The following is a 17,712-nucleotide window of genomic DNA, read 5'->3' as shown; positions in this document are numbered from 1 at the left end:
AGAATTTGTAAAAGCAGTGAAAAAGTTGTTCTCGCTCTCTGACCTTGATGTAGTTCTCATAATTCCTCCTAGGAATAAGTCCCTGAAGTACGCTGGAATCCACATTTTTCTGATTTCAAATATTTGACCTAGCCATTCATGTTTTTCCAAATTAAACTCTGAAATGAATGCTTTCCATTTTTTATCAAATTCTTCAGGTTCAATTTCAACACTCCAGACAATTGGTTGAATCCTTTTTAAGAAATTGGTTTCTTGCATAATTGCACGACCTATTAAAAAAACCAGTAAGTATCTTCATTATATACAAAAAAATTTAACATGCCAATAATATATTGGAACATACAATTTAATACGTGATCAAAACATATAGTAGAACAATCAAGTAGTAAAATTTTTAATTGTAAACAATGCTTTGGAAGGCTTACCTATTTTATCATTCATCTTTTTCATAATGTGCCACATGCAGAATCTATGTTCTGTTTTTTGGAAAACATTTTTTATTGCAATCTTCATTGCTGGATCTTGATCTGTTATTAAGCATGTAGGTTCATTGCTTCCCATTGCGTTAAGAAACGTTTTGAAAACCCACTCAAATGATGCAATATCTTCTTTAGCAATGAAACAAGCAGCGAACGTAACACATTTTTTGTGGTGGTCTACTCCAGTAAAGGGGCCAAAGATCATGTTATATCTGTGGAAATAATATACAAATATTTGTAAATAAGAAAACTTTTTAAGAATATAAGAATAAGATTTTAGAACATGTCAATAAGATTTTAGAACATGCCAATTAATATTTAGAACATTGCAATAAGAAATTGGTACATGTAATATTATACCTGTTTGTTTGGTATATTGTGTCAAAAGATACCATATCACCAAATAGAGCATAATTCTTTCTACAAATGGGGTCTGCCCATAAAGCTCTGCAGAGATGATCGTCTTCATCCATATCAAAGTCGAAAAAAAAAGCAGACCATAGAAGTTTTTTCTTGCTGAAAATGTCAATAAACATTTGGGCATCTGACTCATAAATGTAAGCCTTTAAATCTCTGTGGAAGTTTTTGAAATCTTGCTTAGATGCTCCTACATTGTTGTATCCTCCTACATTTTCTTTTATTTGCCTGTATGTTCTTACGGGTCCGACATTCATCTACACGAAACACATGAACATATTTTATAAAGAAAGTAAATACAATTTGAAAACATTGTAGATGTTGTTAGGAAAGTAAATTTAGAATATGACTCACCTTAGAATTATCAACAATCAACTTCTTGTGTAGTATTGTCAGTTTTCTTCCCTGTTTTTGAAATTTCATACAGCGTGGACTGTAAAGTGGGTGTGTATGTTCCTCTTTTAAACGAAAGACAATATATTTTCCATCATTGCAGTACTTTAAAACTATTTGTGCTTGGCATCCAACACGTGTGATTAATCTTCTTCTCGGTTTATGTCCTTCAGTATCTTCAACATTTTTTTATGGCCTGCTTTATTGCACAAACAGTATTGAAAAATCACAACATTTGTGTTCTTTCTTTTTTTCACTGTAGATTTTCTAATATTAAATCCTGCTTCAGTGGCATATGCTTTGTAAAATTCAATACCCTCATCAATAGTATTAAATTTTGTTCCTACAATAGGTATTTTTTCCGGAGAGCAACATGGCTTCCATTCTTTTGTTCCTCCAGGAGTCAGGACAATTTCTACTTGTGGAGTGTAGGATATAATTGCAGTGGAAGAATCATTTGGCTGCTCTTCATTTGACACTGCATTTAAATGCAATTTTGGAACATATGTGATAATATATAGCACATATGAACAATTGTTTAGAACATGAGGTACAGTTTGAAGAACGTAGTGAACTCTATATTTCAATACACTCAATTTTATTTTTTCAACAATTTTTACAACTAATTATAAATAAAAAATGAATAATATGTACTAATATCTATAGAACACATGAACAATTATTTAGAACAAGATTTTTTAGATTATGAAGAACAGAGAAATTATGAAGAACACATGTACCTCTTTCAATAGTTGAAGACAGAGAAATTTCATGGTTATCATCATTCTCTTATAGATCATTGTCTATTATATCATGCAATTCCATTGTTTCAGAATAGAATCTGAATGATTTCCAATCTGTTTCAGATTTAAGCAATTTCTGAATAATTATAAACATAAAAAACAGAACACAATTTAATATTAATTTATAATTGTTGGAGATAAAATTACCTGATTGATGCTATTTCTTTGACTGTAGATCGTTTTTTCTTAATCTGATTTGCGATTTCAGATTATTTTTTGAGTGTTTAATGACGGAACGATGAGGAAGGAGGTCGATCTAATTGAGGATGATGAAGATCGATGATGGAGAACTATGATGGAGAAGATGATGGAGAACGATGATGGAGATCGCTGATGAAGAACGATGATGAAGAACGATGATGGAGAGGATGTGAGGGATTTGAGCGATTTTTGTTCCTGATTTTGCTGTGAGTGAATCACACGATTTTTTCATTAGAGTAGCAGTTGGTTTTGAAATGAGTAAAACGGTGCAGTTTTAGTTGGTTCTCACCTATCAAAGTGTCCTCATCTAAGGGAGGGTTCTCACTTGATCCCTCCCTTATATATATATATATATATATATATATATATATATATATATATATATATATATATATATATATATATATATATATACACTTTTCAAAATTAGATTTAGCAAATGTTATGAAATCCTACAATTTCTACAATTAGATTTAGCAATTATAATTCTTGATACACTGTAACTAAGAGTAAAATTTGATTCTCAAACGTTTAATTATTTAGAAGCAAACAATGAAACATGCGTGTTAGGTCTGGCCCAAGAGCTCAATGACTTACTCTGTTTTTAAAGGTTGACCTGCGTTAGGCTGGGTGCTCTAGGTACACTCTGATGCCAAGTTAGTAAGGTTGTCGGGGTAAGTATTAAAAGTGGAAAGTATAATATGTCCTTAAAAGGAGGGAAAGTAAGTTTTTTGTAAGGGTTCCAAGGGGTAAGATTACCTTGCTACCCCTGAGTGAGGCGGTGGTTGTAGGTCGGTGTAAGGAGTGATGACTTTCTGGATCCATAGAGGGATTCATGCTCATTTGGTTTGGGTCTTCATTTTAGAAGATTTGTAATAGATGTTCCCACTCTGCAGGAATTTATCGAATCATTAAATTTGAGATGAAATGCTTTAATATCTGTCATCTGATGACATGCGTGCTTGATGTCCGCATGAATAAGAGAGAGTTATTAGTCACTGCTTTTTGATCTTGCTGGAGGTTACACAATTGTGAAGGGTGTATAGGCCACATGCTTAGCACGAAACTCTTTCATCTCCTTATAAGTTTTGGAGGACTTCACTTCTTTCATCTTTGCGTAGCTTTCTTTAAAGGAAAATTATGTCTCTTTTCATTATTCTTTCTCTGTTAATTATGTTCCTATTTACTATTTTTGCACTTCTAGGATGTGCATGCAAAAGCTTTTGGGTTGTAATCGGCCTTAAATGTCTGGGTCAACTTTGAAATTAGGTGTTCCACCATCTAGGAGTATAGGTAGTCCTGATAGGGAGTATAAGGGCACCAACGGCTCTAAGAGGGAGTTTGAGGAACTCATGGTGGTTACCAGCTACTGTTGTACGTATTTTTCCATAATGCCCCGATAGACTAAGGAGTTCTTTGGTAGTTCTATGTTTAGGGTGGCCGATGTGACCCTTGGCTAGTTGTATGAAGTAATTGTAAAGGATGTGTGGTCCACCAACATATCAGGATTTGCATTTGGGAGCCGCTTTGACCACCAAGGGCACCCTAATATAAATGATTTTTTTTGTCTCCTATAGAGGAGGTGGCGAGCAGGCTCACCCCTAAACATGTGGCCTTGATTACCATTGCATATCAAATTGGTAGAGCATATCACTTGGAGGCCCCTAGCTTTGAGGCTCGTGCTAGTGATCCTATTCCTCCCAATGTCTGCATGATATATGAGGCACACTTTTAGTAGGGTTTGGGAGCTCCCAATATTATGATCAAAGTTCGTATTTCTAGGGCATGCGATTTCGTAAATCTAAGGAATCTTAAATAGATCCTATGCCTATATTTATGGATGATTGATGAACAGTTCTATTACAAACACTTTTATAATTGTATACTACATCCAAATAAATTTGCTTTAGAATTTTCAATGCATTCGTTACATGTGTTTTAGTATGCTAGGGAGACACAATACATGCAAATATTTTGAGTGACATGATTGATAAATTACATTCCCTGATTGTTGTAAGGAATGTATACCATATTTCTAGCTTCTCAGTTGTGTCAACACAAGTAACTTACACAATCATCATGCACTCTTTTTTATTGTGTTTACCTTACAACATGTACCTTAAATAACTCTAAGATGATTGTGCACACATTCCTTTTTACAAATTCATTTTATTTCCATTTGATGCAGTGAAAGATTGTGACTGGTTGATCAACTACCTCATTGGTAAACTGTCACGTCCGTGTCTAAATTTCTAGAATTTATATCTTGATATTAGTATATGTCATAATTATTGGGTGTGTGAAATTAATTCGGTGCTATAGGAAAAGTTTGGAGGTAATTCGATGCTTTTATGTGTAAATTAAAAGTTTAGAGTAATTTTTAAAAGATTATATAAAGATAGAGGATCAAATGTGATATTTGTCAAATTTGAGATATATATCTCTATTGTTCCAGAGAATTCATGATCGTTGTTATCTTCTTTTTCATTTCTTTTTCTTTTTCTATTTCCTTTTAAATTCATCAATTTTCTCTGAACCGTTTCTCCACCGTTTCTTTGATTTACGGATATTCGACCGTCCGAATCACTCGAAATTGGAACCATAGTATCCTTATGTATAGATCGAAGTCCTAACCGAATAGTTTTTGATTTCGGAAGTGTTTGGAGGGAAACGTCTTAGACAGAATTTAGCGGCGAATCGATCGGGTGTATTTTGTTCAATTAGTGACCAAGGTAAGTAACTATCAACTATGTTTTGAGTTTTATGTATATAGATTAATATATATCAAAGATTTTCAGAAATTGATATTTTAGGGTTATGCACGAATTTTGTAAAATTAGGGTTTTTCATGATTTTGCTTTTTATTGTGAAATTACGGTTCAAATGAAGCTATTGATTATACTTCTATGTGAATTTCAGATTTTACTTGATTATGTTGATTTAAGGCTTAATTTGGTTGATTTACATATATACATATATGTTTTTGGTTTCAATATATATCTATATTGAACAAAATGAATTTGATGATTTCTTACGAATTGTTTTTGGATTGAGAAATCTGTTGCGGTTATTGTTGTTATTATTTTGGGTTGAAGTCCAAATATGATTTTTATGATACAAATGGGCTAATTGAAGCCGAATGATTTATGATTATGAAACAATTTGGAATTTGATTGTGAAATGAAATTTGAGCACGTTATGCTTTTATGATTTTATATCCATCGAGAGTTATCCGGATCGGTGGTTTTATATTTGAAGACCATGTTCAGTGAGGTTCATGGCCTGTGTACACAGTCTGAAAGACCTATTGGGTATGGCAAAGAAGTGTCGGGTAAGACCATATGGGATAGGCAATGTTAAGAGACGTCTCGACTATATATGTGGTTATGGATTGATACTTAAGGGGAGAAACTCGAGGATGGATACAATCTTTTAAGTTCATTTGGATTATGTTTTTGGTTATGATTGATTTTGATATAAGGTTTTACGTTTGATTAAATATGAGTTGGTTTGATAAAACACTTATTTGATTACAATATTTTATAAGGTTTTGAACTCAAGAATCGATACAAGATTATATATTTTTATGGTTTTGGTTTACCACTTTGACTATATTATGAACTTACGTTTTGAGTATATTTTATAAGGTTTGGATTAAATCCCTTTATAAATGTATATATGTAGCTATGTTAAATAAAGTTGGTTTTTATAGCTGATAGATTCTTACTGAGATTTTTGTCTCACGTTTTTAAATGTTTTAATGTTTTTAGGTGAGAAAGTACAGGATATAGAGAAGGTTACCGACCGTTTAGGCAGGGTTTGGAAGTTGGCTGCTTATTGTGAGAATTATGGTTAGAATTTTGGTAGTTCAATTGTAATATAATGGCGTTGGATAATTTGGAGACTCTTAAGTATTAATTATGATCTTTCTATTTCACGCCCGATGCCGATTGAGGTCGTTTAGGGTCGGGTGTGACAGTTTGGTATCAGAGCTCTAGGTTAAATTCTTCGGACCTAAGATTGATAGTAATTGAGGAATATCGATATTTGATGATAGCTAAGAAATAATCGACAGTAATTAAGGAATATGGATATTTAGTGATAGCTAAGAAATAATTTGGAATTTTTCGAGGATTGAGTAACTAGCTAATGAGGTGTAAAAATGAGATTTGATGGTTAGCAATATCTAGGTGTATGAAAAATAGTAAATTATTTGATATTTGGTGATATGGGTTATGAGTAAGTCATAACTTTGAGCTAGAGATATAGAGAATTGTCTATATAGGTGCTGCTGAAAAATCAGATTCGTATCTGAATCTTATGATGCATTTTTCGACCAGATAGAGGCCGAATCTGTCAGGGAGTCCTAAATGAAAGTTCTTTATTTTTATCTTACGTTTCCAGGGGTTTCTGAATCGTCTTATTCGGACTCCGTATGAAGAAGTTAGGCTATAAACGGAATATGTAGGTCATTTTGGCTTTAAACCAGAATTTGGTTTTTGTTTTGATTTTTCTCCTTAGTATGACTTGGAGTTGATATTTGAGAGTTTAATAGTTAGCTTAAAAATATACGTATCTCAGATGTGAAGTAAGGTTATGAGACTTTGAAATGATATGATGAGTTTTGAAGCTAATATATATGATACCGAAAATGTGGAGATTTCAATTAATTGTTTTGGAGATTGATTCATAATTTGGAAATTATAACATGAATTTAGTGTATTATAGAATCTTAAGTTGAATTAATGAGATCTGAAAATTGGTGAACTTCATTGGGTTGAGGTTTAGAATTATTGAGAGGTATATAAATGATGTTTAGAGAGATACCGATGTTAGTGATCAATGAGAAGTAAGGTGGGAGAATATATTAGAGTTCGTGATTTGATGATTACATATGAAAATTTGGTAAGCTTAAATAGTGTTTGAGGAAATAATTAAGATATGAATTTTGAGGACAAATTTTTCTGATCTTAAGCACAGTTTGAGGTAGGAAATTAAGAGATAAATATGATATAAGAGGAAATTTATAGTTGAAGTTTGTGTGATTATGGTTTAAGTTTATATAAGGATCAAATTGCGTGTTTATAGGTCAAATAAGAAAATCGAATAGAGTTTGGAAAAAAAAACATTGATTATCGTAATTTAGGTACTCTATCTTCATTGGTTATATGGTTTGGAGAAAGGATTGAAGTTTCGAGGATTATAGTCGAAATTTACATAAAGATCAAATTGAGTAGTTATAGATCAAATAAAGAAATTGAATGACATTATAAAAATTTTAGGTTTTTATTGTGTTTGAGAATATTACTTGGAGATTTCAAAAACTTTCATATTGCGATTTAAGTAAATCGTATTTGTTATCCATATAGTTTGATGAGAAACTTAAATTTATTTGGAGTTATTAATGGGATGTAGGATGATGGGTATAAGAATGATCTATATTGATTTTTCTTATTGTAAGGATTTGATTATAGAGGTTTTACGAAAATAAATAAGTCAATGTGATATTCATAGAGGAAATATGTTATCGATATAAGGTTTATATTTGATTGATGATGATGACTTGGAGTTCGTATTCATCATGATTGGAGTGAAAAATTCTAGATATAAATATTATTATTATGATGAAGTAAGATCATATGTTGATGCAAATCATTGATTCGAAATATTTGAAGTTTAAGAAAAATATAATATCATACATATTAGCGGTTCAAACGTTATTTTTTTGAAGTCTGTAGAATTTGGAGATAGGTGAAATATAATTGATATATATGCAATTGATGGAATCAATTGTGATTTAAATTTATGGAAGTGAGATTTGGTGTATGTTAGGAAGATATGAATGATATTTGACGTTTTATTGTGGATTATGGTGATGGAATTAACTAGGTTGAAGTTTAGAGTTACTAAGAGTTATGTATAAATAATTATTACAGTGATGTGGATATGGATAAATGATGGAGTTAATGGAAGAAAATATTAGAATTTGTGGTCTTATGATGATTATGAGGAATCATGGTTTCGGAAGGAAATTAAGATAGATTAGAGAATATGAATTTCGTGGACGAAATTTCTTAAGGTGGGGAGAATTGTCACGTCCGTGTCTAAATTTCTAGAATTTATATCTTGATATTAGTATATGTCATAATTATTGGGTGTGTGAAATTAATTCGGTGCTATAGGAAAAGTTTGGAGGTAATTCGATGCTTTTATGTGTAAATTAAAAGTTTAGAGTAATTTTTAAAAGATTATATAAAGATAGAGGATCAAATGTGATATTTGTCAAATTTGAGATATATATCTCGATTGTTCCAGAGAATTCATGATCGTTGTTATCTTCTTTTTCATTTCTTTTTCTTTTTCTATTTCCTTTTAAATTCATCAATTTTCTCTGAACCGTTTCTCCACCGTTTCTTTGATTTACGGATATTCGACCATCCGAATCACTCGAAATTGGAACCATAGTATCCTTATGTATAGATCGAAGTCCTAACCGAAGAGTTTTTGAATTTCGGAAGTGTTTGGAGGGAAACGTCTTAGACAGAATTTAACGGCGAATCGATCGGGTGTATTTTGTTCAATTAGTGACCAAGGTAAGTAACTATCAACTATGTTTTGAGTTTTATGTATATAGATTAATATATATCAAAGATTTTCAGAAATTGATATTTTAGGGTTATGCACGAATTTTGTAAAATTAGGGTTTTTCATGATTTTGCTTTTTATTGTGAAATTACGGTTCAAATGAAACTATTGATTATACTTCTATGTGAATTTCAGATTTTACTTGATTATGTTGATTTAAGGCTTAATTTGGTTGATTTACATATATACATATATGTTTTTTGTTTCAATATATATCTATATTGAACAAAATGAATTTGATGATTTCTTACGAATTGTTTTTGGATTGAGAAATCTGTTGCGGTTATTGTTGTTATTATTTTGGGTTGAAGTCCAAATATGATTTTTATGATACAAATGGGCTAATTGAAGCCGAATGATTTATGATTATGAAACAGTTTGGAATTTGATTGTGAAATGAAATTTGAGCACGTTATGCTTTTATGATTTTATATCCATCGAGAGTTATCCGGATCGGTGGTTTTATATTTGAAGACCATGTTCAGTGAGGTTCATGGCCTGTGTACACAGTCTGAAAGACCTATTGGGTATGGCAAAGAAGTGTCGGGTAAGACCATATGGGATAGGCAATGTTAAGAGACGTCTCGACTATATATGTGGTTATGGATTGATACTTAAGGGGAGAAACTCGAGGATGGATACAATCTTTTAAGTTCATTTGGATTATGTTTTTGGTTATGATTGATTTTGATATAAGGTTTTACGTTTGATTAAATACGAGTTGGTTTGATAAAACACTTATTTGATTACAATATTTTATAAGGTTTTGAACTCAAGAATCGATACAAGATTATATATTTTTATGGTTTTGGTTTACCACTTTGACTATATTATGAACTTACGTTTTGAGTATATTTTATAAGGTTTGGATTAAATCCCTTTATAAATGTATATATGTAGCTATGTTAAATAAAGTTGGTTTTTATAGCTGATAGATTCTTACTGAGATTTTTGTCTCACGTTTTTAAATGTTTTAATGTTTTTAGGTGAGAAAGTACAGGATATAGAGAAGGTTACCGACCGTTTAGGCAGGGTTTGGAAGTTGGCTGCTTATTGTGAGAATTATGGTTAGAATTTTGGTAGTTCAATTGTAATATAATGGCGTTGGATAATTTGGAGACTCTTAAGTATTAATTATGATCTTTCTATTTCACGCCCAATGCCGATTGAGGTCGTTTAGGGTCGGGTGTGACATAAACTTTATCCCTTCACCAAAATTTACTAAAAATGTTTCTCTATGCTTTTTCCTTAAATTCTACCTTCTTTCATTTTTTTTTCTCTGCCCAACATTAAATGTTGTGCTGTGTTGTAAATACATATGGTTTTCTTGCATATTTTGGGCATGTAGAACAAGTTCGATCTATGGACCATATTGGAAGAAGCACCAAGTTTATTTATAAAATGCTAGGTGCCGCAAAAGTAACAACAAACGATGTGTCAATTTGTAAAAAATAGAGACTAACAACTTTAACTTTAAAATGGATATTAATTGGTTACCCTTTACTTTGATCAATGGCGAGGAGTTATTGGTAATGATATAAGATCACAATGCGGTGAGATTCCCTAAAGAATATGTAGTTTCACTAAGAAAAGATCAAGCAGTCGTAGTGACATTTGTTTCAATGATACCTAAAACATACAAGTTTACGTTCTTCATATATATTCACTTAACATACAACGGTTTGTCAAAAAAATATAGATGAGTTCACACAGAATAGTTCAGTAGCAACCGTATTCTTCGTCAACATGGAAATCCCTAAAATTATTAAATTCTTAGAAAAGTATAACTACATTTTACGTCTACTGCTTGGAAGACACCGATGTATTATATATGTTGTTTATTTTATCCCATATATATTGCTAAACAGGGTTACGAAGCCATTTCCAACTCTTCCAAGGACAACAATGCAGACATTCAAGGTAATTGATAATGAAGCAGAAAGGGAGATCAATAAGAAAATTATTGCAGAATTGATATAGGTTGACATTCATACTGACAATATCTTTTTTTTTCAAAACGTGATGGACCTAAAAAGCTCTTTACCTTATTATGAATGCTTCTACCTTTAAGGAAACCATACTGGTTGGGAGAGACAATCCTTGCTGCAATAACTGCAAGACGATCAACAAGAATTTTTGAGATGATTTTAAAACCAAAGTTACTCATCACAATTGGACGAAAATTCTCAATTCTGCTAGCTTCAGCAACTTTAGGAATTAGAGCCATAATACTAGAGTTTAAACCAGGCAGGATGCAACCATGATCAAAGAAATCCTGAACAATATTGCAAACATCCTTCCCTATAATATCCCAAACGAATCGATAAAAAATTCCCCCAAAACCATCAGGGCCAGGGGCACTGTCAGGATCCATGGAAAAGACTGTGTCTTTAATAGTTTCAATGGAAGGTTTAAAAGTTAATTCCTCATTTTCCAAAGAAGTTACTAAGTTGGGAATTACCTCATTAATTGAAGAAAGATCAACATGTTCCCTAGAACTATGAAAGAGATTAGAGAAATATTCAATTACATGATCAGATAATCTAATCGTGTCAAAAGTGGGACCCTCATCTCCGATCCTCAAATGCTGAATGTCGGCCCATGTCTTTCTAACTCTAGTAGACCTTTGGAAAAAACTAGTGTTCTGAGCCCCCTTTTTAAGCCACTTAACACGGCTTTGCTCTCTGTACATTATCTCCTACCGAAGAAGCTATAAATCAAGGTTGGAACAGGCTGCAGAAGCAGCATTACTCAATTCCGGAGAATCACCATGTTCTGAAATTTGCTTTTGAATATCAGCAAGGTGAACTTCAGCCAGGTGGGTATTAGAATCAATTCTGTCAAACACGTTTTTATTCCAATCCCTAAGAATAGGCCTAAGGGTGCGAAGTTTATGACATAATAGTTGAGCAGGAGGGAGAGAGGTGTGGGATGTAGTCCAGTGATTAGAAATTACCCCCTTTAAAGAATCATTAGTGGTCCACATTGCATGGAATCTGAACCTAACAATCCTTGGTTCCCCAATCCTGCATTGAAGGAGCATCGGGAAATGATCAGAACTATACCTTGCCAAAGCCGTGCAAGAGATAGAGTCCCAAGAATCCAAAAAGCCCTCTGACACTAAAGCTATATCCAGTCGACACTCAACATGAGCCACCCATGCCGACCATTAGACCAAGTAAACTTCTGACCCAAAGTATCAATATCAATAAGATCACAATCATCAATAAAATTCCTAAATTCCCTGTAGGATCCAGCAGCAAGAGGGGAACCAAGCTTCTCATGAGAGCCCGTAATAGCATTGAAATCCACAAACACCAACCAATTATTAGTTGGAAAGGCACAACTATAAAGAGAAGACCACAACTCCATTCTTTCTGAAGCCAGGTTACTACCATAAACAAAAGAAAGCAGAAAAGACTTATCACCCAACTGGTGTTGAACAGTAACATGTTGGGCATGAGAAGAATGAAGAGAAAGAGAAGAAGCATCCCTAGAGAGAAGCCAAAGAGTCGGTGAATCTTTATAATTCCAGGCAAAGAGAGAAAGACCCAGAGATCTCCAAAACTGATCAGCAGTGTCACTAAAACAAACAAGAGGTTCTGCAAGACACAAAAAATCAGGACAATGTTGTTGGCACAAAAGCTTCAGGGCTCGTTGAGTGCGATCATTACCGATGCCCCTATAATTCCAAAATAACACAAACATTGAAACCGCAAAGGCGGCTTGCTATGCCATTTACCACTGACCTCAAGGGGAATGTTGTTATCTTTGTGCTTTTTCCTTTTCTAGACTTTAGACTAAGTATTTTCCTTTGTATCATTAACCACTTGCAAACAGTCACTGTTTTCGAAATGCTCAATGATTTGCAAATTAGGAAATTCATAAGCTTGAGGATTGGGATGAGAGGTTTGCCAACCCAAGACTCTCAGCTCTTTATTAAGTTGATAAGATGGAAAGTCAAGAGAATGAGAGGCGGGGGCCGTGCCAGAGTCAGAATCAATAACCGATTCACTAATCTTGACAAAACTATGAAGTACCATCTGCAAGTCACAGTTATTAGTTTTGTCAGACTCTTCAATGTCAGGAGCCCTTTAGAGGATTCACCAGGATCAATGTGAACTCCAGGCTTCTGTTGCCAAATCCGAGTAACAGACCTACCTCGGGGCTCAGGAGATCCCATCTTTTGCTTCCCATTTCTTTGCTTTGTGACAACATGTTCTTCACGACGAAGATTCCTCCTACAAGCTCCAGCAGAATGACCAATGGAATGGCAAATGGAGCATAAGTCAGGAAGTCTTTCATATTCAAGGGAAATCCAATGCATTGAGGTGTCAGTATCCACCCTTGGCTTGTATTGAATTTTCTTAGAAAGCTCCACAGCAATCAAGATGCGAGCATAATGACCCATTTCACCCTCCACAGTATTCTTGTCAAAATGAAGGGGCACCCCAATCGCCCTTGCAATGCTTGTCATGATCCGCTTATCCCAAAATTCCCAAGGATGATTGTAGAATCGGACCTAGACTTGAGCAAATGTGGATTTATGAGAATCCGGATTAAATCCTGGACTCCAAGGAATGAAACGCATAATTCCAGGCCTGAGAGCAATGGCACCACGACTCCAAATAGATTGGAGAGCCTCTGCGGATGCAAGAATTATGTGGTAAAAACCTCTACCTAGAGAAATCAACCTCCAATTAGGAGGACCACCCCAAATAGTTGAAAGTTTGGCCTTCAAGTCCGGCTGCTTCCAAGGAGATTCCCCTTTAGCAAGAGTGATACGCCCGATAATAGAGTGCTTACAAAGATTGAGCCTTTCATTGTAAACATCATGTTGTATTTTGACGGCTTTAAAGCCGCATTCTTCATATATAAAAGATCGATCCACGGGGGGAGGAACATCAGGAGAAATAGCAGCAGAAGGAGCAGCACCAACAAGAGTAGCCGCATAGGACCTAGGTCCAGCAAAAGGCCCAGATCTCAAAGGAGGACAAATCGCAGCAGCACAAGATCGAGGCGAAGCATGTTTCAAGAAAGAGGATCTGGAAAAAAGATGAGTAGTGGAACAATCCATCTCCATCAGATCTGCGAGAGCTGACCAAGCAACCAAAGACGGTAGCGGCGGTGAAAAGTCGGCGGCGGAGCGTCAAAACCCTAGCAGCGCAAAACCTCCTAATCACCAAACCCTTTAAAAAAGGCTTAATATATACCTAGCCCCCTAAACTTGTAACTTTTTTTCACCTGGTCCCCTCAATTTAGGGGACAACCTCTCAACCCCCTTAACTCTCCAAAAACATCACATACAACCCCTTAAACTTGCAACTTTTTTTCATCTGACCCCTTCAACTTAGGGGACAACCTCTCAACCCCTTCAACTCTCTAAAAACATCACATACAGCCCCTTACACCCCTATATCCGGTCAAAATATTGACCCGTGTAGAAAACGCGCTTGACTGTTTACCACACCAATGCCATATGTCAATTTTTTCTTAAATTTTCCATGTAAATCCAGTAAATTACCCTATAATTTGGGCATCCGTAGAGTCTTCTTCCTTGATTTGCAGGTTTCCACAAAACCTTAAGTACAACATATTCATCACAAAAACATGATTCATGAGTACCCACCATGAAATCGGTTTCAAGAACAACACAAGCCCTAACCTAATTGACAAAAAAAAAAGAATTATCTCAGAAGAAGAAAGAGGCAAACTAGAAGAAGAATAAAAAGAAGGTAGAGGAGGAATAAAGGAGATGAAGGAGATGAATACTTACTGTTGAACTTGAATCGGAGACCGATCGGAGACAGAAAAGAGGTGAATCAAAGGAATCGGAAAAGAGGAAGGAATGATTTCTGAGGAGAAGAACGTTAGGGATTTAAGAAGAAAGGGGATTTTTTTACCGTTTAAGTTTCTAAAGCCAACTTTCACGCGCTTTCTAAAGTGCAATCCCAACTTATTCCATGTCAGAGCCACGTAGGCGTTAAGGGGCTATATGTGATGTTTTTAGAGAGTTGAAGGGGTTGAGAGGTTGTCTCCTAAGTTGAGGGGGTCAGGTGAAAAAAAGTTGCAAGTTTAAGGGGTTATATGTGATGTTTTTGGAGAGTTAAGGGGGTTGAGAGGTTGTCCTCTAAATTAAGGGGGTCAGGTGAAAAAAAGTTACAAGTTTAGGAGGCTGGATATCTATTAAGCCTTTAAAAAATCAATGAAATTAATCCATATTATATCATTATGGATATATTAAAATAAGGTGCAGAAAAGTCCAATAGAGACTGTCAAAATCGTCTCTTCCTTAGGTAGTTTCAAGTGCAGTACCTTGATATCTAAAAGTTGCAAAGACCAATTAAAATTCCATATTATAAATCACGGCAGGCGGCCGGCGGTAGCGAGTGGTGGCGACGCAGCCGCGCGTGATGACAAACCGCGAGCAGACTCGAACGATACGGACGGCGAAAATGCGGCGATAGATAGATCCACGAATAGAGCGGATCGGCAACCAGATCTGTGAAATCCCGTGCACCTAAGAAGAGCAAGGCAACGGCAGAGATAAAAAACGACGGCAGCAGCGGTGAAAGGAGAAGAGCGGCGGCAGCCCAAACCGTAAAATCCCAAACACCGAGAAAGAATAAGACCCGAAGGTGAGGGAAAGAAGCGTGGCGGTGGCAGGGAGAGGAAGCGATGGCAGCGGCGGCGAAGGAGAGGAGCGGCAGCTTCCAAAACACAAAACCCTAGCAGAGCCACTTTCATACTAGTATATAAGAAACACATTCTTTATATATTAATGTTAACCATTAATCATTCAATAATTAGTGTGGTGAAGCTCTTAACCTAGTGGTTAAGAGCTTACCTATACCTTGGGAGGTCATGAGTTTGAATCACATCCGGGTTTGGTGGAGATTTTTTTTCTTTTTTAATGTAAGTGCATTGTGTGTAAATTTTTTTTTTTAAAAAATCATTCAATAATTAGTTCTTATAGTAGTCTCGTTTGTCTTTATGGTTCCACACTCTTAGAGAGCGTTTGGTTCAAATTTCGGAATCAGAATTGGAATCGGAATCAGAATGTCATGGAATCAGAATCAAAATGACTATTTATTTATTTTATTTGGTTTAATTTGGAATCGGAATGAATATGTATTTCCTTTGTTTGGTTTAATTCGAAATCGGAATTCAATATTTAGATTTGATAAGATTTAATTACCTAATTTCAAAATAATTTAATTTTATAATTCAAATAAAATTTTTCAACTTATTATCTATCCTAATTCACATCAATAACCTTTATAAATTTTGTACCAATAATCTACGAACACATGATAAACTTAGTTGATGGTTATAAACCTGGACATTGAGCAAGCTTTCATGGCTTTTAGATTTTCCAGTCATGGTAAATCTGCATACCAACATTTCCAGTTCATAATAATTTAAAAAAATTTCAGCCGCCATTGTCAAATTTTCTTTCTTATCTATATCTTTTCCCATTCTAGAAATTAAATCTAACAATTCTATAGGAACCTGTTCGTAGAATAAATCTCCTAACAGAAAAAAAAAAGTTGTATGACAGACAGATTAAGCAAAATTTATGGAACTATGGAGATGAAAGTTTCTGCAACAAAAGTAATTCCGGAAAATTTATGGAACTAGAAATTTTTTATGCTATTTTTTTTACATGATTTCAGATGGGAATCAAAAGTCATTAACGTGGGTGTGGATGGGAATGAGTCATTCCAGGATTTATGGATTCCCTTTCCATAACTAATTTGTGTAACCAAACAACAGGAATGGAGTTACTTCATTCCCTTTCCGATTCCCGGTGTATTTTTACTGAACCAAATACTCCCTTAAAAGGTAATTTTTTCTTCCTTATAGGGTATTTTGTTAGTCCCGATTATATTTATAGTGATATATTGATAATTGAATTTGTTTAAAGTGACAAATTAACTTTCTAAATTTATATATATTAATCCATTATCCACTAAATTTGCTTAAAATGCTATCATTTTTAATTTGTCAAATTCTCTGTTGTTATATTATGTGTATTTAGAAGGTTAATCATGTCACTTTAAGCAAATCAAAAGGCTAACGAGACACTCTATTCAGGAGACTATCATTTTTTTTTTCAAATATCAGGGAATTACTGATTTATTAAACCTATTATAAAAAATATTTTAATTATCTTATTTACCTATTAATTTTTACCGGGGATTAGAAATTATTGTTGTGAGACCAACTGCATTATTATTATTATTATTATTATTAGGGTTAATACACATATTTGCCCCTGTGTTTTCGCGAAAAAACAGATTTACCCTTAAATCAAATAAACCCACAAAACTATCCCTGAATTTTCCATAAACCTGCAATTATACCCTAATCTGACGGAGCTGCTAAACGGCGATGACATCAAACCTTCTTGTCTCCAAAAAAATTGGATGACGACAATCAAAATTCATTTGGTTTCTTATTGTTTTCTATTGCTATTGCTTTTGGATTAATTAGGAGGTTTAGACGCCATTTTATTAGGTTGATTGAGCTTTTATGAAAATGAATTTTGACCAATCTGTTCTTCTAACTTGCTTTTAATCGAAATTGAATGTGCATATTTTTTTCTGTTTGTGATTGGTTGTTCTTTTGTGAAGTTTTTTCTGGAGATAAGAATGTTTGATGTCATCGACGTTTAGCAGCTCCGTCAGATTAGGGTATAATTGCAGGTTTATGGAAAATTCAGGGATAGTTTTGTGGGTTTATTTGATTTAAGGGCAAATCTGTTTTTCCGA

The sequence above is a fragment of the Euphorbia lathyris genome, chromosome 3 (assembly GCF_963576675.1).
Source record: "Euphorbia lathyris chromosome 3, ddEupLath1.1, whole genome shotgun sequence".
Lineage (NCBI taxonomy): Eukaryota > Viridiplantae > Streptophyta > Magnoliopsida > Malpighiales > Euphorbiaceae > Euphorbia > Euphorbia lathyris.
This window is presented reverse-complemented; position numbering follows the sequence as displayed.